Here is a 23,595-nt window from a genome sequence, read left to right as displayed (position 1 = left end):
TATCGAAGGATGTACCCCAGACCAAAGTTGTCCCCACCTCAAACTTGTGCTGCCCTGATAGACCCAAGGGAGCCCTACAAACTGACATCAGGAACCTGGACCTGTGAATTTTCTTTCCCACGGAAAAGGATCAAAGGATGTGCCCAGGGGCCCCAGGGTCAGGACCTGAATGCAAAAAATCCTTATATCGAAGGATGGATTGTATACCGAAGTTTTCCCCACCCCTAACTTGTGCTGCCCTGATAGATCCAAGAGAGCCCTACAAACTGACATCAGGAACCTGGACCTGTGAATTTTCTTTCCCAGGGAAAATGGACAAAGGATGTGCCCAGGGGCCCCTGGGCTGGGACCTGACTGCAAAAAATCCTTATATCAAAGGATGGATCACAGAACAAAGTTGTCCCCACGTCAAACTTGTGCTGCCCTGATAGACCCAAGGGAGCCCTACAAACTGACATCAGGAACCTGGACCTGTGAGTTTTCTTTCCCAGGGAAAAGGGACAAAGGATGTGCCCAGGGGCCCCAGGCCCAGGACCTGACTGCAAAAAATCCTTATATCGAAGGATGGACCCCAGACTAATATTGTCCCCAACACAAACTTGAGCTGCCCTGATAGACCCAAGGGAGCCCTACAAACTGACATCAGGAACCTGGACTGGTGAGTTTTCTTTCCCAGGGAAAAGGGACAAAGGATGTGCCCAGGGGCCCCTGGCCCGGGACCTGATTGCAAAAAATCCTTATATCGAAGGATGGACCCCAGACCAAAGTTGTCCCCACCTCAAACTTGTGCTGCCCTTGTAGACCCAAGGCAGCCCTACAAACTGACATCAGGAACCTGGACCTGTGAGTTTTCTTTCCCAGGGAAAAGGGACAAAGGATGTGCCCAGGGGCCCCTGGGCTGGGACCTGACTGCAAAAAATCCTTATATCGAAGGATGGACCCCAGACCAATGTTGTCCCCACCTCAAACTTGTGATGCCCTGTTAGACCCAAGGGAGCCCTACAAACTGACATCAGGAACCTGGTCCTGTGAGTTTTCTTTCCCAGGGGAAATGTCCAAAGGATGAGCCCAGGTGCCCCTGGGCTGGGACCTGAATGCAAAAAATCCTTTTATCGAAGGATGGATTGTAGACCGAAGTTTTCCCCACCCCTAACTTGTGCTGCCCTGATAGATCCAAGAGAGCCCTACAAACTGACATCAGGAACCTGGACCTGTGAATTTTCTTTCCCAGGGAAAATGGACAAAGGATGTGCCCAGGGGCCCCTGGGCTGGGACCTGACTGCAAAAAATCCTTATATCAAAGGATGGATCACAGAACAAAGTTGTCCCCACGTCAAACTTGTGCTGCCCTGATAGACCCAAGGGAGCCCTACAAACTGACATCAGGAACCTGGACTGGTGAGTTTTCTTTCCCAGGGAAAAGGGACAAAGGATGTGCCCAGGGGCCACAGGCCCAGGACCTGACTGCAAAAAATCCTTATATTGAAGGATGGACCCCAGATTAAAGTTGTCCCCAACACAAACTTGAGCTGCCCTGATAGACCCAAGGGAGCCCTACAAACTAACATCAGGAACCTGGACTGGTGAGTTTTCTTTCCCAGGGAAAAGGGACAAAGGATGTGCCCAGGGGCACCTTGGCTGGGACCTGACTGCAAAAAATTCTTATATCGAAGGATGGACCCCAGACCAAAGTTGTCCCCACCTGAAACTTCTGCTGCCCTGATAGACCCAAGGGAGCCCTACAAACTGACATCAGGAACCTGGACCTGTGAGTTTTCTTTCCAAGGGAAAAGAGACAAAGCCTGTGCCCATGGGCCCCTGGCTCTGGACCTGACTGCAAAAAATCCTTATATCGAAGGATGGACCCCAGACCGAAGTTGTCCCCTCCTCAAAACTATGTGCCCTGATAGACCCAAGAGAGCCCTACAAACTGACATCAGGAACCTGGACTGGAGAGTTTTCTTTCCCAGGGAAAAGGGACAAAGGATGTGCCCAGGGGCCCCTGGCCATGGGCTGGGCCCTGACTGCAAAAAATCCTTATATCGAAGGATGGACCCCAGACCAAAGTTGTCCCCACCTCAAACTTGTGCTGCCCTGATAGACCCAAGGGAGCCCTACAAACTGACATCAGGAACCTGGACATGTGAATTTTCTTTCCCAGGGAAAAGGGTCAAAGGATGTGCCCAGGGGCCCCAGGGTCAGGACCTGAATGCAAAAAATCCTTATATCGAAGGATGGATTGTAGACCGAAGTTTTCCCCACCCCTAACTTGTGCTGCCTTGATAGATCCAAGAGAGCCCTACAAACTGACATCAGGAACCTGGACCTGTGAATTTTCTTTCCCAGGGAAAAGGGACAAAGGATGTGCCCAGGGGCCCCAGGCCCAGGACCTGACTGCAAAAAATCCTTATATCGAAGGATGGACCCCAGACTAAAGTTGTCCCCAACACAAACTTGTGCTGCCCTGATAGATCCAAGAGAGCCCTACAAACTGACATCAGGAACCTGGACCTGTGAATTTTCTTTCCCAGGGAAAATGGACAAAGGATGTGCCCAGGGGCCCCTGGGCTGGGACCTGACTGCAAAAAATCCTTATATCAAAGGATGGATCACAGAACAAAGTTGTCCCCACGTCAAACTTCTGCTGCCCCGATAGACCCAAGGGAGCCCTACAAACTGACATCAGGAACCTGGACTGGTGAGTTTTCTTTCCCAGGGAAAAGGGACAAAGGATGTGCCCAGGGGCCACAGGCCCAGGACCTGACTGCAAAAAATCCTTATATCGAAGGATGGACCCCAGACTAAAGTTGTCCCCAACACAAACTTGAGCTGCCCTGATAGACCCAAGGGAGCCCTACAAACTGACATCAGGAACCTGGACTGGTGAGTTTTCTTTCCCAGGGAAAAGGGACAAAGGATGTGCCCAGGGGCACCTTGGCTGGGACCTGACTGCAAAAAATTCTTATATCGAAGGATGGACCCCAGACCAAAGTTGTCCCCACCTGAAACTTCTGCTGCCCTGATAGACCCAAGGGAGCCCTACAAACTGACATCAGGAACCTGGACCTGTGAGTTTTCTTTCCAAGGGAAAAGAGACAAAGCCTGTGCCCATGGGCCCCTGGCTCTGGACCTGACTGCAAAAAATACTTATATCGAAGGATGGACCCCAGACCGAAGTTGTCCCCTCCTCAAAACTATGTGCCCTGATAGACCCAAGAGAGCCCTACAAACTAACATCAGGAACCTGGACTGGAGAGTTTTCTTTCCCAGGGAAAAGGGACAAAGGATGTGCCCAGGGGCCCCTGGCCATGGGCTGGGCCCTGACTGCAAAAAATCCTTATATCGAAGGATGGACCCCAGACCAAAGTTGTCCCCACCTCAAACTTGTGCTGCCCTGATAGACCCAAGGGAGCCCTACAAACTGACATCAGGAACCTGGACATGTGAATTTTCTTTCCCAGGGAAAAGGGTCAAAGGATGTGCCCAGGGGCCCCAGGGTCAGGACCTGAATGCAAAAAATCCTTATATCGAAGGATGGATTGTAGACCGAAGTTTTCCCCACCCCTAACTTGTGCTGCCCTGATAGATCCAAGAGAGCCCTACAAACTGACATCAGGAACCTGGACCTGTGAATTTTCTTTCCCAGGGAAAAGGGACAAAGGATGTGCCCAGGGGCCCCAGGCCCAGGACCTGACTGCAAAAAATCCTTATATCGAAGGATGGACCCCAGACTAAAGTTGTCCCCAACACAAACTTGAGCTGCCCTGATAGACCCAAGGGAGCCCTACAAACTGACATCAGGAACCTGGACTGGTGAGTTTTCTTTCCCAGGGAAAAGGGACAAAGGATGTGCCCAGGGGCCCCTGGGCTGGGACCTGACTGCAAAAAATCCTTATATCGAAGGATGGACCCCAGACCAAAGTTGTCCCCACCTCAAACTTGTGCTGCCCTGATAGACGCAAGGGAGCCCTACAAACTGACATCAGGAACCTGGACTGGTGAGTTTCCTTTCCCAGGGAAATGGGACAAAGGATGTGCCCAGGGGCACCTTGGCTGGGACCTGACTGCAAAAAATTCTTATATCGAAGGATGGACCCCAGACCAAAGTTGTCCCCACCTGAAACTTCTGCTGCCCTGATAGACCCAAGGGAGCCCTACAAACTGACATCAGGAACCTGGACCTGTGAGTTTTCTTTCCAAGGGAAAAGAGACAAAGCCTGTGCCCATGGGCCCCTGGCTCTGGACCTGACTGCAAAAAATCCTTATATCGAAGGATGGACCCCAGACCGAAGTTGTCCCCTCCTCAAAACTATGTGTCCTGATAGACCCAAGAGAGCCCTACAAACTGACATCAGGAACCTGGACTGGAGAGTTTTCTTTCCCAGGGAAAAGGGACAAAGGATGTGCCCAGGGGCCCCTGGCCATGGGCTGGGCCCTGACTGCAAAAAATCCTTATATCGAAGGATGGACCCCAGACCAAAGTTGTCCCCACCTCAAACTTGTGCTGCCCTGATAGACCCAAGGGAGCTCTACAAACTGACATCAGGAACCTGGACCTGTGAGTTTTCTTTCCCAGGGAAAAGGGACAAAGGATGTGCCCAGGGGCCCGTGGCCCGGGACCTGACTGCAAAAAATCCTTATATCGAAGGATGGATTTCAGACCGAAGTTGTCCCCACCTCAAAATAGTGCTGCCCTGATAGATCCAAGAGAGCCCTACAAACTGGTATCAGGAACCTGGACCTCTGAATTTTCTTTCCAAGGGAAAACGGACAAAGGATGTGCCCAGGGGCCCCTGGCCCAGGACCGCACTGAGAAAAATCCTTATATCAAAGTCTGGACCCCAGACCAAAGTTGTCCCCACCTCAAACTTGTGCTGCCCTGATAGACCCAAGAGAGCCCTACAAACTGACATCAGGAACCTGGACCTGTGAATTTTCTTTCCCAGGGAAAAGGGACAAAGGATGTGCCCAGGGGCCCCAGGCCCAGGACCTGACTGACAAAAAATCCTTATATCGAAGGATGGACCCCAGACTAAAGTTGTCCCCACCTCAAACTTGAGCTGCCCTGATAGACCCAAGGGAGCTCTACAAACTGACATCAGGAACCTGGACTGGTGAGTTTTCTTTCCCAGGGAAAAGGGACAAAGGATGTGCCCAGGGGCCCCTGGGCTGGGACCTGACTGCAAAAAATCCTTATATCGAAGGATGGACCCCAGACCAAAGTTGTCCCCACCTCAAACTTGTGCTGCCCTGATAGACCCAAGGGAGCCCTACAAACTGACATCAGGAACCTGGACCTGTGAGTTTTCTTTCCCAGGGAAAAGGGACAAAGGATGTGCCCAGGGGCACCTTGGCTGGGACCTGACTGCAAAAAATCCTTATATCGAAGGATGTACCCCAGACCAAAGTTGTCCCCACCTCAAACTTGTGCTGCCCTGATAGACCCAAGGGAGCCCTACAAACTGACATCAGGAACCTGGACCTGTGAGTTTTCTTTCCAAGGGAAAATGGCCAAAGGATGTGCCCAGGGGCCCCTGGCCCAGGACCTGACTGCAAAAAATCCTCATATCGAAGGATGGACCCCACACCGAAGTTGTCCCCACCTCAAACTTGTGCTGCCCTGATAGACCCAAGGGAGCCCTACAAACTGACATCAGGAACCTGGACCTGTGAGTTTTCTTTCCCAGGGAAAAGGGACAAAGGATGTGCCCAGGGGCCACTGGGATGGGCCCTGACTACAAAAAATCCTTATATCGAAGGATGGACACCAGACCAAAGTTGTCCCCACCTCAAACTTGTGCTGCCCTGATAGACCCAAGGGAGCCCTACAAACTGACATCAGGAACCTGGACCTGTGAGTTTTCTTTCCCAGGGGAAATGTCCAAAGGATGAGCCCAGGGGCCCCTGGGCTGGGACCTGAATGCAAAAAATCCTTTTATCGAAGGATGGACCCCAGACCAAAGTTGTCCCCACCTCAAACTTGTGCTGCCCTGATAGACCCAAGGGAGCCCTACAAACTGACATCAGGAACCTGGACCTGTGAGTTTTCTTTCCCAGGGAAAAGGGACAAAGGATGTGCCCAGGGGCCCCTGGCCCTGCGCTGGGACCTGACTGACAAAAAATCCTTATATCGAAGGATGGACCCCAGACCAAAGTTGTCCCCACCTCAAACTTGTGCTGCCCTGATAGACCCAAGGGAGCCCTACAAACTGACATCAGGAACCTGGACCTGTGAATTTTCTTTCCCAGGGAAAAGGATCAAAGGATGTGCCCAGGGGCCCCAGGGTCAGGACCTGAATGCAAAAAATCCTTATATCGAAGGATGGATTGTATACCGAAGTTTTCCCCACCCCTAACTTGTGCTGCCCTGATAGATCCAAGAGAGCCCTACAAACTGACATCAGGAACCTGGACCTGTGAATTTTCTTTCCCAGGGAAAATGGACAAAGGATGTGACCAGGGGCCCCTGGGCTGGGACCTGACTGCAAAAAATCCTTATATCAAAGGATGGATCACAGAACAAAGTTGTCCCCACGTCAAACTTGTGCTGCCCTGATAGACCCAAGGGAGCCCTACAAACTGACATCAGGAACCTGGACCTGTGAGTTTTCTTTCCCAGGGAAAAGGGACAAAGGATGTGCCCAGGGGCCCCAGGCCCAGGACCTGACTGCAAAAAATCCTTATATCGAAGGATGGACCCCAGACTAATATTGTCCCCAACACAAACTTCTGCTGCCCTGATAGACCCAAGGGAGCCCTACAAACTGACATCAGGAACCTGGACTGGTGAGTTTTCTTTCCCAGGGAAAAGGGACAAAGGATGTGCCCAGGGGCCCCTGGCCCGGGACCTGATTGCAAAAAATCCTTATATCGAAGGATGGACCCCAGACCAAAGTTGTCCCCACCTCAAACTTGTGCTGCCCTGATAGACCCAAGGGAGCCCTACAAACTGACATCAGGAACCTGGACCTGTGAGTTTTCTTTCCCAGGGAAAAGGGACAAAGGATGTGCCCAGGGGCCCCTGGGCTGGGACCTGACTGCAAAAAATCCTTATATCGAAGGATGGACCCCAGACCAATGTTGTCCCCACCTCAAACTTGTGATGCCCTGTTAGACCCAAGGGAGCCCTACAAACTGACATCAGGAACCTGGTCCTGTGAGTTTTCTTTCCCAGGGGAAATGTCCAAAGGATGAGCCCAGGGGCCCCTGGGCTGGGACCTGAATGCAAAAAATCCTTTTATCGAAGGATGGACCACAGACAAAAGTTGTCCCCACCTCAAACTTGTGCTGCCCTGATAGACCCAAGGGAGCCCTACAAACTGACATCAGGAACCTGGACCTGTGAGTTTTCTTTCCCAGGGAAAAGGGACAAAGGATGTGCCCAGGGGCCCCTGGCCCTGGGCTGGGACCTGACTGACAAAAAATCCTTATATTGAAGGATGGACCCCAGACCAAAGTTTTCCCCACCTCAAACTTGTGCTGCCCTGATAGACCCAAGGGAGCCCTACAAACTGACATCAGGAACCTGGACCTGTGAATTTTCTTTCCCAGGGAAAAGGGACAAAGGATGTGCCCAGGGGCCCCAGGCCCAGGACCTGACTGCAAAAAATCCTTATATCGAAGGATGGACCCCAGACTAAAGTTGTCCCAAACACAAACTTGAGCTGCCCTGATAGACCCAAGGGAGCCCTACAAACTGACATCAGGAACCTGGACTGGTGAGTTTTCTTTCCCAGGGAAAAGGGACAAAGGATGTGCCCAGGGGCCCCTGGGCTGGGACCTGACTGCAAAAAATCCTTATATCGAAGGATGGACCCCAGACCAAAGTTGTCCCCACCTCAAACTTGTGCTGCCCTGATAGACGCAAGGGAGCCCTACAAACTGACATCAGGAACCTGGACTGGTGAGTTTTCTTTCCCAGGGAAATGGGACAAAGGATGTGCCCAGGGGCACCTTGGCTGGGACCTGACTGCAAAAAATTCTTATATCGAAGGATGGACCCCAGACCAAAGTTGTCCCCACCTGAAACTTCTGCTGCCCTGATAGATCCAAGAGAGACCTACAAACTGACATCAGGAACCTGGACTGGAGAGTTTTCTTTCCCAGGGAAAAGGGACAAAGGATGTGCCCAGGGGCCCCTGGCCATGGGCTGGGCCCTGACTGCAAAAAATCCTTATATCGAAGGATGGACCCCAGACCAAAGTTGTCCCCACCTCAAACTTGTGCTGCCCTGATAGACCCAAGGGAGCCCTACAAACTGACATCAGGAACCTGGACCTGTGAGTTTTCTTTCCCAGGGAAAAGGGACAAAGGATGTGCCCAGGGGCCCCTGGCCCGGGACCTGACTGCAAAAAATCCTTATATCGAAGGATGGATTTCAGACCGAAGTTGTCCCCACCTCAAAATAGTGCTGCCCTGATAGATCCAAGAGAGCCCTACAAACTGGTATCAGGAACCTGGACCTCTGAATTTTCTTTCCAAGGGAAAACGGACAAAGGATGTGCCCAGGGGCCCCTGGCCCAGGACCGCACTGAGAAAAATCCTTATATCAAAGTCTGGACCCCAGACCAAAGTTGTCCCCACCTCAAACTTGTGCTGCCCTGATAGACCCAAGAGAGCCCTACAAACTGACATCAGGAACCTGGACCTGTGAATTTTCTTTCCCAGGGAAAAGGGACAAAGGATGTGCCCAGGGGCCCCAGGCCCAGGACCTGACTGACAAAAAATCCTTATATCGAAGGATGGACCCCAGACTAAAGTTGTCCCCACCTCAAACTTGAGCTGCCCTGATAGACCCAAGGGAGCCCTACAAACTGACATCAGGAACCTGGACTGGTGAGTTTTCTTTCCCAGGGAAAAGGGACAAAGGATGTGCCCAGGGGCCCCTGGGCTGGGACCTGACTGCAAAAAATCCTTATATCGAAGGATGGACCCCAGACCAAAGTTGTCCCCACCTCAGACTTGTGCTGCCCTGATAGGCGCAAGGGAGCCCTACAAACTGACATCAGGAACCTGGACCTGTGAGTTTTCTTTTCCAGGGATAAGGGACAAAGGATGTGCCCAGGGGCACCTTGGCTGGGACCTGACTGCAAAAAATCCTTATATCGAAGGATGTACCCCAGACCAAAGTTGTCCCCACCTCAAACTTGTGCTGCCCTGATAGACCCAAGGGAGCCCTACAAACTGACATCAGGAACCTGGACCTGTGAGTTTTCTTTCCAAGGGAAAATGGCCAAAGGATGTGCCCAGGGGCCCCTGGCCCAGGACCTGACTGCAAAAAATCCTCATATCGAAGGATGGACCCCACACCGAAGTTCTCCCCACCTCAAACTTGTGATGCCCTGATAGACCCAAGGGAGCCCTACAAATTGACATCAGGAACCTGGACCTGTGAGTTTTCTTTCCCAGGGAAAATGGCCAAAGGATGTGCCCAGGGGCCACTGGGATGGGCCCTGACTACAAAAAATCCTTATATCGAAGGATGGACACCAGACCAAAGTTGTCCCCACCTCAAACTTGTGCTGCCCTGATAGACCCAAGGGAGCCCTACAAACTGACATCAGGAACCTGGACCTGTGAGTTTTCTTTCCCAGGGGAAATGTCCAAAGGATGAGCCCAGGGGCCCCTGGGCTGGGACCTGAATGCAAAAAATCCTTATATCGAAGGATGGACCCCACACCAAAGTTGTCCCCACCTCAAACTTGTGCTGCCCTGATAGACCCAAGGGAGCCCTACAAACTGACATCAGGAACCTGGACCTGTGAGTTTTCTTTCCCAGGGAAAAGGGACAAAGGATGTGCCCAGGGGCCCCTGGCCCTGGGCTGGGACCTGACTGACAAAAAATCCTTATATCGAAGGATGGACCCCAGACCAAAGTTGTCCCCACCTCAAACTTGTGCTGCCCTGATAGACCCAAGGGAGCCCTACAAACTGACATCAGGAACCTGGACCTGTGAATTTTCTTTCCCAGGGAAAAGGATCAAAGGATGTGCCCAGGGGCCCCAGGGTCAGGACCTGAATGCAAAAAATCCATATATCGAAGGATGGATTGTATACCGAAGTTTTCCCCACCCCTAACTTGTGCTGCCCTGATAGATCCAAGAGAGCCCTACAAACTGACATCAGGAACCTGGACCTGTGAATTTTCTTTCCCAGGGAAAATGGACAAAGGATGTGCCCAGGGGCCCCTGGGCTGGGACCTGACTGCAAAAAATCCTTATATCAAAGGATGGATCACAGAACAAAGTTGTCCCCACGTCAAACTTGTGCTGCCCTGATAGACCCAAGGGAGCCCTACAAACTGACATCAGGAACCTGGACCTGTGAGTTTTCTTTCCCAGGGAAAAGGGACAAAGGATGTGCCCAGGGGCCCCAGGCCCAGGACCTGACTGCAAAAAATCCTTATATCGAAGGATGGACCCCAGACTAATATTGTCCCCAACACAAACTTGAGCTGCCCTGATAGACCCAAGGGAGCCCTACAAACTGACATCAGGAACCTGGACTGGTGAGTTTTCTTTCCCAGGGAAAAGGGACAAAGGATGTGCCCAGGGGCCCCTGGGCTGGGACCTGACTGCAAAAAATCCTTATATCGAAGGATGGACCCCAGACCAAAGTTGTCCCCACCTCAAACTTGTGCTGCCCTGATAGACGCAAGGGAGCCCTACAAACTGACATCAGGAACCTGGACCTGTGAGTTTTCTTTCCCAGGGAAAAGGGACAAAGGATGTGCCCAGGGGCCCCTGGGCTGGGACCTGACTGCAAAAAATCCTTATATCGAAGGATGGACCCCAGACCAATGTTGTCCCCACCTCAAAGTTGTGATGCCCTGTTAGACCCAAGGGAGCCCTACAAACTGACATCAGGAACCTGGTCCTGTGAGTTTTCTTTCCCAGGGGAAATGTCCAAAGGATGAGCCCAGGGGCCCCTGGGCTGGGACCTGAATGCAAAAAAATCCTTTTATCGAAGGATGGACCCCAGACCAAAGTTGTCCCCACCTCAAACTTGTGCTGCCCTGATAGACCCAAGGGAGCCCTACAAAGTGACATCAGGAACCTGGACCTGTGAGTTTTCTTTCCCAGGGAAAAGGGACAAAGGATGTGCCCAGGGGCCCCTGGGCCGGGACCTGACTGCAAAAAATCCTTATATCGAAGGATGGATTTCAGACCGAAGTTTTCCCCACCCCTAACTTGTGCTGCCCTGATAGATCCAAGAGAGCCCTACAAACTGACATCAGGAACCTGGACCTGTGAATTTTCTTTCCCAGGGAAAATGGACAAAGGATGTGCCCAGGGGCCCCTGGGCTGGGACCTGACTGCAAAAAATCCTTATATCAAAGGATGGATCACAGAACAAAGTTGTCCCCATGTCAAACTTGTGCTGCCCTGATAGACCCAAGGGAGCCCTACAAACTGACATCAGGAACCTGGACTGGTGAGTTTTCTTTCCCAGGGAAAAGGGACAAAGGATGTGCCCAGGGGCCACAGGCCCAGGACCTGACTGCAAAAAATCCTTATATCGAAGGATGGACCCCAGACTAAAGTTGTCCCCAACACAAACTTGAGCTGCCCTGATAGACCCAAGGGAGCCCTACAAACTGACATCAGGAACCTGGACTGGTGAGTTTTCTTTCCCAGGGAAAAGGGACAAAGGATGTGCCCAGGGGCCCCTGGCCCGGGACCTGATTGCAAAAAATCCTTATATCGAAGCATGGACCCCCGACCAAAGTTGTCCCCACCTCAAACTTGTGCTGCCCTGATAGACGCAAGGGAGCCCTACAAACCGACATCAGGAACCTGGACCTGTGAGTTTTCTTTCCCAGGGAAAAGGGACAAAGGATGTGCCCAGGGGCCCCTGGGCTGGGACCTGACTGCAAAAAATCCTTATATCGAAGGATGGACCCCAGACCAAAGTTGTCCCCACCTCAAACTTGTGATGCCCTGTTAGACCCAAGGGAGCCCTACAAACTGACATCAGGAACCTGGTCCTGTGAGTTTTCTTTCCAAGGGAAAATGGCCAAAGGATGTGCCCAGGGGCCCCTGGCCCAGGACCTGACTGCAAAAAATCCTTATATCGAAGGATGGACCCCAGACCAAAGTTGTCCCCACCTCAAACTTGTGCTGCCCTGATAGACTCAAGGGAGCCCTACAAACTGACATCAGGAACCTGGTCCTGTGAGTTTTCTTTCCCAGGGGAAATGTCCAAAGGATGAGCCCAGGGGCCCCTGGGCTGGGACCTGAATGCAAAAAAATCCTTTTATCGAAGGATGGACCCCAGACCAAAGTTGTCCCCACCTCAAACTTGTGCTGCCCTGATAAACCCAAGGGAGCCCTACAAACTGACATCAGGAACCTGGACCTGTGAGTTTTCTTTCCCAGGGTAAAGGGACAAAGGATGTGCCCAGGGGCCCCTGGGCCGGGACCTGACTGCAAAAAATCCTTATATCGAAGGATGGATTTCAGACCGAAGTTGTCCCCACCTCAAAATAGTGCTGCCCTGATAGATCCAAGAGAGCCCTACAAACTGATATCAGGAACCTGGACCTCTGAATTTTCTTTCCAAGGGAAAACGGACAAAGGATGTGCCCAGGGGCCCCTGGCCCAGGACCTGACTGCAAAAAATCCTTATATCGAAGGATGGACCCCAGACCAAAGTTGTCCCCACCTCAAACTTGTGCTGCCCTGATAGACCCAAGGGAGCCCTACAAACTGACATCAGGAACCTGGACCTGTGAATTTTCTTTCCCAGGGAAAAGGATCAAAGGATGTGCCCAGGGGCCCCAGGGTCAGGACCTGAATGCAAAAAATCCTTATATTGAAGGATGGATTGTAGACCGAAGTTTTCCCCACCCCTAACTTGTGCTGCCCTGATAGATCCAAGAGAGCCCTACAAACTGACATCAGGAACCTGGACCTGTGAATTTTCTTTCCCAGGGAAAATGGACAAAGGATGTGCCCAGGGGCCCCTGGGCTGGGACCTGACTGCAAAAAATCCTTATATCAAAGGATGGATCACAGAACAAAGTTGTACCCACGTCAAACTTGTGCTGCCCTGATAGACCCAAGGGAGCCCTACAAACTGACATCAGGAACCTGGACTGGTGAGTTTTCTTTCCCAGGGAAAAGGGACAAAGGATGTGCCCAGGGGCCCCTGGGCTGGGACCTGACTGCAAAAAATCCTTATATCGAAGGATGGACCCCAGACCAAAGTTGTCCCCACCTCAAACTTGTGCTGCCCTGATAGACCCAAGGGAGCCCTACAAACTGACATCAGGAACCTGGACCTGTGAGTTTTCTTTCCCAGGGAAAAGGGACAAAGGATGTGCCCAGGGGCACCTTGGCTGGGACCTGACTGCAAAAAATTCTTATATCGAAGGATGGACCCCAGACCAAAGTTGTCCCCACCTGAAACTTCTGCTGCCCTGATAGACCCAAGGGAGCCCTACAAACTGACATCAGGAACCTGGACCTGTGAGTTTTCTTTCCAAGGGAAAAGAAACAAAGCCTGTGCCCATGGGCCCCTGGCTCTGGACCTGACTGCAAAAAATCCTTATATCGAAGGATGGACCCCAGACCGAAGTTGTCCCCTCCTCAAAACTATGTGCCCTGATAGACCCAAGAGAGCCCTACAAACTGACATCAGGAACCTGGACTGGAGAGTTTTCTTTCCCAGGGAAAAGGGACAAAGGATGTGCCCAGGGGCCCCTGGCCATGGGCTGGGCCCTGACTGCAAAAAATCCTTATATCGAAGGATGGACCCCAGACCAAAGTTGTCCCCACCTCAAACTTGTGCTGCCCTGATAGACCCAAGGGAGCCCTACAAACTGACATCAGGAACCTGGACCTGTGAGTTTTCTTTCCCAGGGAAAAGGGACAAAGGATGTGCCCAGGGGCCCCTGGCCCGGGACCTGACTGCAAAAAATCCTTATATCGAAGGATGGATTTCAGACCGAAGTTGTCCCCACCTCAAAATAGTGCTGCCCTGATAGATCCAAGAGAGCCCTACAAACTGGTATCAGGAACCTGGACCTCTGAATTTTCTTTCCAAGGGAAAACGGACAAAGGATGTGCCCAGGGGCCCCTGGCCCAGGACCGCACTGAGAAAAATCCTTATATCAAAGTCTGGACCCCAGACCAAAGTTGTCCCCACCTCAAACTTGTGCTGCCCTGATAGACCCAAGGGAGCCCTACAAACTGACATCAGGAACCTGGACCTGTGAATTTTCTTTCCCAGGGAAAAGGATCAAAGGATGTGCCCAGGGGCCCCAGGGTCAGGACCTGAATGCAAAAAATCCTTATATCGAAGGATGGATTGTAGACCGAAGTTTTCCCCACCCCTAACTTGTGCTGCCCTGATAGATCCAAGAGAGCCCTACAAACTGACATCAGGAACCTGGACCTGTGAATTTTCTTTCCCAGGGAAAATGGACAAAGGATGTGCCCAGGGGCCCCTGGGCTGGGACCTGACTGCAAAAAATCCTTATATCAAAGGATGGATCACAGAACAAAGTTGTCCCCACGTCAAACTTGTGCTGCCCTGATAGACCCAAGGGAGCCCTACAAACTGACATCAGGAACCTGGACTGGTGAGTTTTCTTTCCCAGGGAAAAGGGACAAAGGATGTGCCCAGGGGCCACAGGCCCAGGACCTGACTGCAAAAAATCCTTATATCGAAGGATGGACCCCAGACTAAAGTTGTCCCCAACACAAACTTGAGCTGCCCTGATAGACCCAAGGGAGCCCTACAAACTGACATCAGGAACCTGGACTGGTGAGTTTTCTTTCCCAGGGAAAAGGGACAAAGGATGTGCCCAGGGGCCCCTGGCCCGGGACCTGATTGCAAAAAATCCTTATATCGAAGCATGGACCCCCGACCAAAGTTGTCCCCACCTCAAACTTGTGCTGCCCTGATAGACGCAAGGGAGCCCTATAAACCGACATCAGGAACCTGGACCTGTGAGTTTTCTTTCCCAGGGAAAAGGGACAAAGGATGTGCCCAGGGGCCCCTGGGCTGGGACCTGACTGCAAAAAATCCTTATATCGAAGGATGGACCCCAGACCAAAGTTGTCCCCACCTCAAACTTGTGATGCCCTGTTAGACCCAAGGGAGCCCTACAAACTGACATCAGGAACCTGGTCCTGTGAGTTTTCTTTCCAAGGGAAAATGGCCAAAGGATGTGCCCAGGGGCCCCTGGCCCAGGACCTGACTGCAAAAAATCCTTATATCGAAGGATGGACCCCAGACCAAAGTTGTCCCCACCTCAAACTTGTGCTGCCCTGATAGACTCAAGGGAGCCCTACAAACTGACATCAGGAACCTGGACCTGTGAGTTTTCTTTCCCAGGGAAAATGGCCAAAGGATGTGCCCAGGGGCCACTGGGATGGGCCCTGACTGCAAAAAATCCTTATATCGAAGGATGGACACCAGACCAAAGTTGTCCCCACCTCAAACTTGTGCTGCCCTGATAGACCCAAGGGAGCCCTACAAACTGACATCAGGAACCTGGACTGGTGAGTTTTCTTTCCCAGGGAAAAGGGACAAAGGATGTGCCCAGGGGCCCCTGGCCCTGGCCCGGGCCTGACTGAGAAAAATCCTTATATCGAAGGATGGACCCCAGACCAAAGTTGTCCCCACCTCAAACTTTTGCTGCCGTGAGAGACCCTAGGGAGCCCTATAAACTGACATCAGGAACCTGGGCTTCTGAATTTGCTTTCACCATTTAGATATCCCTCATTCTTTCCCAGGGCCCTGCAATTCCCCTGGTTTGTCAGGTCCCATGTTTCCTTTTGCCTTCTCAATGTCAAAACGGCACATGATTTTTCTCATGTTGCATCTCCCACCCCCAAGTACTCAGGGATTTTTTTTCATGCTCAATACGTGTTGCAATCTGAGAGTACAAAACTTGGGGCTTGTTTTTTTTCTGTGCTGGATTTGTCCTCGAGAAATCTGCAACCATATAACCCTACCCACAACCACTTTGCTTTGCTCAGAAATCACAACCTTCAGAACAGCATCATGGCACCTCACCCACTGGCACCTTCCCAAAGCATTCCACTAATACTCCACATTTTCAGTGGGCATCCTGTCTCACCCTCATCCTGACCCTAAAAATGTACCAAGTAATTCTAAAATATCCATTAGGAATGTATAACAATTCTCTAAAAGTCACCAGAGACTGCCTTCAAAAAGCCCCTAAATATTCCTAATAGCCCTGCAAAAAAAAAAAAAAAACCACTCAAGGAAGCCTGCTCAGCCTCCAAGCCCCTTCCTCTTGCTCTCTAGCCCACAGATGTCATCCCTACCTTTTTGCAGCGGGTCCTGTTGTCCTCTGAGGGTTCTGGCATTGTCCTGGTGCGAAGGTCATTGCCCTGTCCCACTGGGAGGCTTCCGGTGTGGTCTCGCTGTCAGGCTTGCTGTGCTGTGCTGCTGTTGTCGGGGGTGAAAAGGGAAAAGGCTGCTTAGGGTGAGGTTAGCATTGGGGTGAGGGGTGCTGCACCTGTACCCTAACTTGCCTCCGAAGCTGTACCCTGTAGCCCTGATCCCCACTGGTCTGTCCAGCCCTCAGACCCTCTCCCTTCACCCCTGACCCCTCCCTCTGCCCCCCAGCCCTCAGGCTCTGGCTGTCACCCTCGAGCCCCCCTTTGCCCCTCAAGCCCCCTCTCAGCTGCCCCTCAGCTCCTGTGTGCCACCCTTAATCCCTCTCCTCTGCCCCTCAGCCCCCAGCTTCTCTGTCACCCTCCAGCTGCCCCTGCCCCCCTCAGCATCTCTCTGTGCCACCCACTGTCCCCTCCCCTGTTCCTCCCTCAGCTCCCAGCCTCTGTCACCCTGAAGCCCCCACAGTGCCCCTCAAGCTGTCCCTCAGCCTCTAAGCCATGAAAAGACCCTAAAAAAACATTAAAATGCCCTAAAAAAAACCCTCGTCTTCAAAATGACTTAAAACCCCCACAAAAAACATACAAATAGCCTCAGAATGCCCTTAAAATACAATAAAAATACCCTACTTTAAAGCACCCCTAAAAACCGCCGAAGAACTTTTAAAAAAATCCCTAAATATTCCTAAAAGATCTCTAAAAATAGCCCCAAAATTCTTAAAACACATTGATAAGACCCTAAAAAAACACCGCAGCGAGGAAGGCTGGAAGATGCGAAGCCACGCTCCCGGCCCCGGGCGCAGCGCGGCTCCGGCAGGAAAGCGGCTCCTCCGGCAGGCAGAGGCGGCGCCGCGCCGGCAGACCCCCGCCCGCTGCCCCCGGCCCGGCGGGGCCGGCACCGCGCCCGGGGGGCCCCGGCAGCGCCCGAGCCCCGCGCCCGGAGCGGCGGCACCGGCCGGCACCGGCCCTGTCCGCGCCGCCTCCCCCGCCCGCCGGCCCGGCCAAAGCTCCGCTCGGCTCCGCACGGCTCGCACCGGCGCGGCTCCGGTGGGCCCGCGGCAGCCCAGCCGCGCCCAGCTCCCCTTCCGCCCCGGCCAGCCCCGGCACTGCCGGCAGGGCTCCGCGCCGGACCCTTCGCTGCCGGGCCGGGGGCAGAAGAAGCGCCCCGAATGCAGCGGCACAGCCCGATCCCCGCCCTGCCAGCGCTGCCACGGCTGCAGCTCCCTTCCTCTGAAGCCCCGACACTGACGCCACGCTCCGGCGCTCACCTCACCCCAACGAGGGCACAGAAACGTGGGCTCCCCTTCAACTGCGTCCCCTAGAAGAGCAGAAAAGAAGCGGCTTTCCTCAAATGATGGCAAAAGGGAGCTTTTTACCTCAGTCCAAACCTCTTAAAAGGCGGGACCACAGGACTGCCCCCTCCAATTCAACCTCAGGATGACGAAATTTCAAAGGGAAAGGGGAAAAGTCCCCGCTACGCTTTGAGCAATGCTCCACGTATCCAAGTGTGTATCCAGGTGATTCCCCGGACCCTGTCCGAGGCGCTCACCATCCTTCCAGGAGACAGCCCCGGGAGCCCCCCATAAACTCCTCTTCTCCAGCAGCTCCGTGCAAAAGCCAGCAAAGGTAAACCCTCGCCCTTAAATAACCTCCCCCGGCAGGACCCCGCCCCTCCTCATCATCCTAACAGCTCACACCTGTGGCTGCTCTGAGCCCTCATCATCTTAACAACTCACACCTGGGGCTGCTCTGAGCCCTCATTATCCTAATAGCTCACACCTGTGGCTGCTCTGAGCCCTCATCATGCTAACAGCTCACACCTGGGGCTGCTCTGAGCCCTCATCATCCTCACAGCTCACACCTGCTGCTGTTGCCACTCTCCAACAGCGTATCTCCCTTTCCAGCACACAGCCCACTTCTCACAGACACAGATCCAACAGAAATCTGCTGCAGGTGTTGGCTTTTCTTAATCCACCTGGTTACACGATTAAAACGCATACATGCATTGATGATCATTGAGAGAAAGCTTTCCCCTGGAGAAAACAGTCCTTTTGCTCGCATGCTTTGATATACCTTCGGAAAAAGCAGAATCTGCACCAACTCCTAAGACCCCTGCCGAGGAACCCAGCCCTGCTTGGGACACCCAAAGCAGCAGACCTCGAAAAAGGAGGGGAAAAAGAGGACAGAAGTACAGCAGCCTTTAAAAATGCCTGCACGGAGCAATAGTGGGAACCAGTCACATTGCTTCTTTCCTTGCTTTCTATGATGACATAAATAGGAAGTAAGAACACGTTAAACAAAAGGCAGAGCTAGGATTTTACAGGTCTTCATTTTGGCAAGCTGCATAACAAACGCCTCTTCTGGGACTGCGACGCCTTTTGGGGAATGGCAGAGAACAGAGGGAAAAGGTGCCGAGGAGCCCTTTCTGTTCCCTTCAGCCCCTGCAGCTGCTCCGCTGGTTTCAGGGCACTTGCTAGGTTCGTTCCTAGAGAAAAAGGCTAGGGCATGATTTTCAGAACTACTGCCCATCCCCAGCCAGCTTCCTACGTTCCTGCACACAAATGAATGGATAGAGAGATGGCTCATTTCCAAAGGCGTTTAGTTTTAGAATCCTATTCTTTACCAATAGCTATAGAAACAAAACACTTGCCAGGTTTTAGTGTTATATGCACACCCCTCCCAGGGAATTCTGGGGTAGCTTTGGGTTACTCTGCGGGACGGCACCCAGCGTGGCCCCCTCCCCTCATTCGCCACCCACCCGCTCCCCCACCGCAGTGTGCATCCCTCTCCTGGGGACCTTGGGGTGCCCCAAATGGCATCAGAGCCCCGAGTCTTCAGCCCCTTTTCCTGACCCCCGAAGAAGGCACAGGGCGAGTCCAACTGCCCCGGAGAGCAGCCAAAAGGACTGTTTTCTCCAGGGGAAAGCTTTCTCTCAATGATCATCAATGCACGTACGTGTTTTAACCGTGAACCCAGACGGATTAAGAAAAGCCGACACCCATAGCAGATTTCTGTTGGATCTATGTCTGTGAGAAGTGGGCTGTGTGCTGGAGAGGGAGATACGCTGTTGGAGAGTGGCAACAGCAGCAGGTGTGAGCTGTGAGGATGATGAGGGCTCAGAGCAGCCCCAGGTGTGAGCTGTGAGGATGAGGAGGGCTCAGAGCAGCCCCAGGTGTGAGCTGTGAGGATGATGAGGAGGGGGCGGCTCCTCCGGCAGCTGATTTAGGGGGTTTTCCTCGCATCGCTTTTGCACAGAGCTGCTGGAGGAGAGAAGCTTATGGGGGGCTCCCGGGGCTGTCTCCTGGAAGGACGGTGGGCGCTTCGCACAGGGTCCGGGGGATCACCTGGAAACCCACCTGGATACGTGGAGCCTTGCTCAAAGGAGGAGCCGAGGGTCAAGCCTTTGTGCTGAGAAGCAGCAGCCGAGCAGGTGCGCCTTTTCAGCCGGGACTTTTCTCCTTTCCCTTTGAAACTTCGTCCTTCTGAGGTTGAATTGGAGGGGGCAGTCCTGTTGTCCCGCCTTTTAAGAGGTTTGGACTGAGGTAAAAAGCTCCCTTTTGCCATCATTTGAGGAAAGCCGCTTCTTTTCTGCTCTTCTAGGGGACGCAGTTGAAGGGGAGCCCACGTTTCTGTGCCCTCGTTGGGGTGAGGTGAGCGCCGGAGCGTGGCGTCAGTGTCGGGGCTTCAGAGGAAGGGAGCTGCAGCCGTGGCAGCGCTGGCAGGGCGGGGATCGGGCTGTGCCGCTGCATTCGGGGCGCTTCTTCTGCCCCCGGCCCGGCAGCGAAGGGTCCGGCGCGGAGCCCTGCCGGCAGTGCCGGGGCTGGCCGTGGCGGAAGGGGAGCTGGGCGCGGCTGGGCTGCCGCGGGCCCGCCGGAGCCGCGCCGGTGCGAGCCGTGCGGAGCCGAGCGGAGCTTTGGCCGGCCTGGCGGGCGGGGGAGGCGGCGTGGGCAGGGCCGGTGCCAGCCGGTGCCGCCGCTCCGGGCGCGGGGCTCGGGCGCCGCCGGGGCCCCCCGGGCGCGGTGCCGGCCCCGCCGGGCCGGGGGCAGCGGGCGGGGGTCTGCCGGCGCGGCGCCGCCTCTGCCTGCCGGAGGAGCCGCTTTCCTGCCGGAGCCGCGCTGCGCCCGGGGCCGGGAGCGCGGCTTCGCATCTTCCAGCCTCCTTCGCTGCGGTATTATTTTAGGATCTCATCAATGTGTTTTAAGGATTTTGGGGCTATTCTAAGTGCTCTTAGGAATATTTAGGATTTTTTTTTTTAAAGGTTCTTTGGGGTTTTTTAGGGGTGTTTTAAAGTAGGTTATGTTTATTGTATTTTAAGGGCGTTCTGAGGCTATATTTATGTTTTTGTGGGAGTTTTATGGCATTTTGAAGATGAGGGGTTTTTTTATTGCATTTTTACTGGTTTTTATGGTCTTTTCATGTCATAGAGGCTGAGGGGCAGCTTGAGGGGCATTGTGGGGGCTTCAGGGTGACAGAGGCTGGGCCTGAGGGAGGAACAGGGGAGGGGACAGTGGGTGGCACAGAGAGATGCTGAGGGGGGCAGGGGCAGCTGGAGGGTGACAGAGAAGCTGGGGGCTGAGGGGCAGAGGAGAGGGATTAAGGGTGGCACACAGGAGCTGAGGGGCAGCTGAGAGGGGGCTTGAGGGGCAAAGGGGGGCTCGAGGGTGACAGCCAGAGCCTGAGGGCTGGGGGGCAGAGGGAGGGGTCAGGGGTGAAGGGAGAGGGTCTGAGGGCTGGACAGTCCAGTGGGGATCAGGGCTATAGGGTACAGCTTAGGAGGCAAGTTAGGGTACAGGTGCGGCACCCCTCACACCACCCGTGCCTCACCCTAAGCAGCCTTTTCCCTTTTCACCCCCGACAACAGCAGCACAGCACAGCAAGCCTGACAGCGAGACCACACCGGAAGACTCCCAGTGGGACAGGGCAGCGACCCTCACACCAGGACAGCGCCAGAACCCTCAGAGGACATCAGGACCCGCTGCAAAAAGGTAGGGATGACATCTGTGGGCTAGAGAGCAACAGGAAGGGGTTTGGAGGCTGAGCAGGCTTCCTTGAGTGTTTTTTTTTTGCAGGGCTCTTAGGAATATTTAGGGGCTTTTTGAAGGCAGTCTCTGGTGACTTTTAGAGAATTGTTATGCCTTCCTAATGGCTATTTTTGAATTCCTTGGTGCATTTTTAGGGTACGGGTGAGGGTCTGACAGGATGCCCACTGAAAATGTGGACTATTACTGGAGTGCTTTGGGAAGGTGCCAGTGGAGGGCCAGTGGGTAAGGTGCCATGATGCTGGTCTGAAGGTTGTGATTTCTGAGCAAAGCAAGGTGGTTGTGCTTAGGGTTATATGGTGGCAGATTTCTCGAGGCGAATTCCAGCACAGAAAAAATCAAGCCCCAACCTTATTACTGTCAGTTTGCAACATGTATTCGGAATGAAAAAAAAAAAAAAAGCCTGAGTACTCGCGGGTGGGCGATTTGGACTGGGCAAAAGGAAACCTGGGACCAGGCAACCCAGGGAGATTGCAGGGCCCTGGGAATAAATGAGGGATATCTACATGGTGAAAGCAAATTCAGCAGCCTGGGTTCCTGGCGTCAGTTTGTAGGGCTCCCTTGGGGCTGTCAGGGAAGCACAAGTTTGTGGCGGGGACAACTTCGCTCTGGGGTACATGGGCAAAAACGCCTCTCTCCGTCAAGGTCCCCACGGGCCGCCATCGTGTCGCGGGCCCTCTGAATAAGTGCTGCCGCCTTGTGGGCACAGGGCGGTACTGCAGCCCCCCAGCCGGAGCCCGGCCAAAGCGGCGGGAGGGGCGAGGGGCGGGAGCGAGCAGCGAGCGGGGCGGTGTCTGTGAGTGAGGGGAGGGCTGGAGGCGGCTCCGCGGGCCGAGGGCGGCTGAGGCCGGTGCCGGCGGGCGGCAGAGGCGCGGTCGCAGCGCTCCCGGGCCGCGGCCGAGCGGCATCGGAGCAGGGCTGCGCCGCCTTTCCCGGCCCCGCGCCCCTCTCCAGACGCCGGGAGCGGCCGCGTGCCGGAAGATGCCGCCGGGGCGGCGGAACGGGGCCCTGGCTCTGCCCGCCCCTCCTGCCGCCCTCCCTGGAATGGTTTGAGGCGTTATGGGTCTAGTGAGGTAGGAATAATTATCTCGTTGTTACTAATTAAAGGGGGTTTTTTTGTTTGGTTTTTTTTGTTTGTTTGTTCGGTTTTATCTTCAGTTTTGTTTTGTTTTGGGTTTTTTTGGGGGGGAACTAGAAAGATACCTTGTGTTCCTGGAATGTTGCATTCTCTCTCTGTTGTTTTCCCAGTTAGTCTGGATCCTCTGCTTACATTTTTTCCTTCACTTATTAGATGTCATGGATATGCTGGCTGTTCTGATGGAGGGCAGTGATGGCTTAGATCAAGAAATTGGGTTCTCTTTAAATGAAGACGTGATTATCCAAAGAGTTCTCTGCAGTGCTGTTGTCCCTGCTGCATTAGCAGCCAGGAATATGCTGTTGCTTCAGTCTGAAAATGGAACAGGTACTGGGTTTTTTCTTATGTTTTGTGTCATTTCCAGCAGTGGAGTGAAAGTAGGAGAAGATTTTAACGAATTGCATTCATCCATACAGATGTCTTTTGTGGACCCATTTGGGCCAGCTGACTAAATCTGGCATAAAAGATAGCACAGAGATTTTAACTGTTGAAAAACTCTGAGCGGGAAGTGTTCCCACAGTGCAAGAATCCTTTGAGTCCGGGTGCTTAAATACTGTAATTCATAAGTTGTCTAAAGGAGGAGTAGAAGAAAGTTATACTAAGCTACCTTTTCAGGAAGATGAACTAAACCTCATTAGAAGTCTGTATGGACACTCATTCTGCATATTAAAGGAGCAGGAAGGAAGGCAATTGATGGTGCTTCAATTCTCCATCAGAGGCCTAAGATGAATGTATCTTAACAGATTTCTCTTCTTAATTCAGTTAGTGTATTTTCATTTCCCTGAATGACTCCAGGTAGACAAAGGCACAAGGGAATAGTGGGTTTTGGATTGCCCAGGATACTACAGGTGGAGGTCCTCAGGAGGTGGCACGTGCTTTTTGGCTGTTGCCACAAACCATGGAGCTTTGAGCCATCCCAGGTGCCAGCAGCACCCTGAGCAGTGCTTACCAGCACCTGGCACTGGTAAACGTTCCTGGCACAAAAGATTTTTTCTCTGTGGCCGAGCTGTGTCCGTGCAGGTAGCAGGGACAGCCACGCCATGGTCAGGGT

At 53.3% G+C, this 23,595-nt stretch overlaps 1 protein-coding gene and 1 long non-coding RNA gene across 12 annotated transcripts in view; both read left to right on the top strand.

Annotated features, from left to right (window-relative positions):
- The window catches only part of LOC144246586 (uncharacterized), a 527,485-nt gene that overhangs the window by 479,536 nt on the left and 24,354 nt on the right, over positions 1-23,595 (top strand). The window lies entirely within an intron of this gene.
- On the top strand, positions 18,211-21,940 carry LOC146767021 (uncharacterized). The gene is made up of 3 exons (XR_014956348.1): positions 18,211-19,800; positions 19,971-20,020; positions 21,232-21,940. It is a non-coding gene; the product is annotated as an uncharacterized LOC146767021 (long non-coding RNA).

The sequence above is a fragment of the Lonchura striata genome, chromosome 6 (genome assembly GCF_050655825.1).
Source record: "Lonchura striata isolate lonStrDom1 chromosome 6, ASM5065582v1, whole genome shotgun sequence".
In the NCBI taxonomy this organism is placed as follows: domain Eukaryota; kingdom Metazoa; phylum Chordata; class Aves; order Passeriformes; family Estrildidae; genus Lonchura; species Lonchura striata.
The sequence above is the reverse complement of the archived record's forward strand: the minus strand, read 5'-3'. Positions and strand labels throughout refer to the sequence as shown.